At 38.5% G+C, this 3,642-nt stretch overlaps 1 long non-coding RNA gene across 1 annotated transcript; it reads left to right on the top strand.

Moving 5' to 3' along the window:
- Window positions 1-659: 659 nt before the first annotated feature.
- On the top strand, window positions 660-2,842 carry LOC140145506 (uncharacterized). Its single transcript, XR_011858079.1, has 2 exons — window positions 660-921; window positions 2,770-2,842. It is a non-coding gene; the product is annotated as an uncharacterized lncRNA (long non-coding RNA).
- Window positions 2,843-3,642: the final 800 nt, after the last annotated feature.

The raw sequence follows: 3,642 nt of genomic DNA on the forward strand, positions 1-3,642 counted from the left end.
ATCTACAATGTGCATGTTAAAGAAAGTAGACAAGTATAGGACTTGAATTAATAATTTGTGATTTTTCTGACGATGTGTCACAAGACAATTCTCTAAATAGAATATATTGATATTAATCCGCAATGTTAAAATTCCCGCCGATTACGAGCTGATCAAAGTATAGCTCAATGTTATCAAGACAAGCCTCTATCGCCGCGCTTGCTGAGAGTTACATTGATTGGTCGGGGCAATATAAGTAGCCGCTTACACAAACGTCAAGGCAGTGAGAGCACGGACGTGTTGAATAGATAACTAAGTAAAAGAGAGCTTCTCATATATTTATCATAAGTGGGTGGGAATCTGTCTACAAATTCGGAGGGTCCGTTTTTTGAGTTGATTAATAATGGTATAGTCTACATTACCAATCGTTATTACGGACCCAAGTGAGGCTCTAATATTAATAGTGTTACAAAATGTAATATGTTCAAGTTGTTTTATATAATTAACGATTTAATGCATATTGCCTTATACACAAGTGATTCGGGATTTCAGCAGCTGCTATGAAGCGCGAGAGCGCGAAAATTAAAGGAGCACGCAACTTAATTACAAGTAATAAGATTATTAATTACTCCCATATAAAATTTTTGCCATCATTTTCTCCATGCAGGGAATGTGGGGATATTGGTCATGGTATTTCCGACCTTGCCAATAGAGTGGGCCAGTCTGCATCTATCGGTGCGGTTGCTGGAGCAATTGCGGGCGGACAGGCAGGAGCGGCATTCATAGCGAATTCTTTGAGCAATAACAACCAGGAAACACCATTCGACCACCCACCCATCCACCCTGGGATGCCTAATAGTCCTGTTGAATCAACCGTGCAACAACCTGACCAGAATATGCCTTAAGGTGCAGCTAGCTCTGTATAAAGGATATCAATTTAAGGTATTATGGAGTGTTCATTTATGATAATTGGTGGGGTGGATTGTGAAGTTGGATAATTTGATGTAAAAACCAAAATTTTGACCCCCCCCCCTGAAGCGGCATGCACAGAATTTGATATGTGATGGGGTTAGGTTCTTGATTTCCCCAACTTTTTATCCTAATTTCATGGCTCCAATTTCCCTGATATACTGTGCAAAACTCTCTAGTGGAGTTGTTCTACTGCCTTGCTTTGTTGTCTTTTAAACAGAAAATGCCACATGAATGTCAACAACTTTCGCATTAATTTTGGTCTTGACCGGCGTCCCTTTTTTGTTTCATAAAATTCAAGGTGCGAAAATGTATAAAAAGTTTAGTGAATTATTTTGGTCATAATGAAGGTTAATTTAAAAAGCCGAAGCTAATTACCAATATGGACAAATTGGCACTAATTACACAGATTTAGCATAATCAAAGTGGATTTTGGTCTCAAATTGTGGGATGTAAAGTTTTTTATCACCCATATGTTTCAACCCCCGTTTCCGCACTCCTGCTGACCCGCTAATAAAATGAATTTACCGGAAATTTGCAATTCTAATAATATAACATTGTAAAATGGGGGGGGGGGGGATGGGGGACAATAATTGAGGCCTAAAACCCGAGCAATTGAGATGTGCATTACAACTTTTTTTTAATTTTGTCTGGTATTTTGAGCCGGTAGGAACCTTCCCTCTGCCCCCGGTCCATAAGCATTTTATCGCTCTACGCTCTCAGGGCGACTGTCAAACCCATAAGGCGCCACACTCATGACACTCTGAAAGTTGCTGATCCCAATGAGTCCACAAATCAGTCCACAAATCAGTCGAGGGATGACAAGTTTGAGATCAGCGCAAGTCCTGATGGATTTACAGAAAATCATCGCAGTCGGAGTATAAAAATCCTTTGTAAAATTATTGTCCAAGGGAATTTCAATTTTCCACAATAACAGAAATTAACATTAAAATTAAGTTTTAAATAATCCTTCATGACAGCTACAGTTCACAATTGAACTTATCGGTAAATCCCATAAGCATTTGCGAGTACATCTAAGAACTCTACGCCGACTTTCAATCCGCAGTAACGATGTTCGATAAACGATGTGCGCATCGGCACAGATAGGCGTGACGTCAAATGACGAGTACTCAGGTGTACTCGCAAAGGCTTATGGGATTTACCGAAAAGGTCAATATAATTATGTACCTGTCCCTGAGTTCACCTATTTACCATATGTGACCATCCACCACAAATTGGTAGTAAAGTCGGCTCTAGATCATTTTCTGTTTATTGCAGATTTAAAAAAAAAATGCACTTTCAGCTTTAAATTGACACCTCAACCAGCTTCATCGGACATCTGGAAGTGAAGTTATGGTTCGTCAAAGGTCAAATTCCTAATATATTTTACATAGAAATCCATATACTTTTTTTGATTGTATCTCAAAATGGAAAATGCCGACTTTACGACCAGTTTGTGGTGGATGGGCACATATAGGCAGGGGCAATATACGTGTATATTATGGCCCATCATAGAGTATCAATCTCATCACATGACTTTGTTTAGTTTAGCTTTCCAGAAAGTAACCTTAATCTATAGTCCATTTGGCTTCCTCGAGAGAGTGACGTCAGTGCTTTGTCATCAGCGCAAGTCAAGTTATTGCCATGGCCAACATGGCTCGCTCATGTAAGTCCCTGTCATGGCAAAACGAATGCACAGTAATTGCATCTATTACTCGAACATTGACCTAGATGCACCCCTCAATTGAATCGACTAATAGTGGTCTTTCATGTTTAGCTGCAATGACAAAATTAACCTCTTAATATGCATTTATTTTCCAGATCTTCATCAGAAACGTGTCAGTCTTCTGGAGATAAAACATAGGAGTAGAATCGGCAGTTTTTAGCAATTAAATTCCCGGCCCATTCAGTGATGCCAGCAAAAGTATAAAAAATTAAAATTGTTTATAAATCACTTAAAAGTGAAGGTTAAGTCGATGAAATTGTCATTAGGTTTTTCTGAAATGAAAAATTTGGGCCAAAAAACAAGGAAAAAGCATTATTGACAAAGTTGAATTAGCCCCCATTGAAATACATGTAGCTAACCTATAATACTGTCAGTACAGATTCATGTCTTTCGGCTGAACTACTTGCAGGCTATGTTATAGCACATCTATGACAATGACAAAGGTACCAAAAATTTAATTTTGATGATTTTTACGATCGTCCGGATGTGCAAATCACTGAAAGGGCCTTTAATAGTAGATAAGCATTCCTTAGGGTTATGAAAATAATCAGATTTGGGGAAGGGTATGTCTAATGTTAATTACCAAAAAAATTCCTACTTATCATTTTGACCCGTGGACAAGATTTTAACGATTTATATGAAAATTATTGACTTTTATGAATATTTTGAATATAGGAGCCCCGAGGGGGGGGGGGGGTCACTCACATTGTCGCCTGTACACCATCAGCGATAATCAACTTTTGAAAAGCATGCATCCTAAACAAGGATTTAACCCTTGGCTAAAACGATACCCTAAACAGGTAACACGTGCCTGTTTTCACACCCTAAACAGGGATCTTATTCCTTACATCAAATTTCATACCCTAAATTTCATTTCCGCGTATTAGCAATTGCAATTTTGCTACCCTTTTTTTCCAATTTTTCATGTTTTTGACACCCTAAACACGATACGCGCGTATCGTGCCTAC

The sequence above is a fragment of the Amphiura filiformis genome, unplaced genomic scaffold (assembly GCF_039555335.1).
Source record: "Amphiura filiformis unplaced genomic scaffold, Afil_fr2py scaffold_344, whole genome shotgun sequence".
Taxonomy (NCBI): Eukaryota; Metazoa; Echinodermata; class Ophiuroidea; order Amphilepidida; family Amphiuridae; genus Amphiura; species Amphiura filiformis.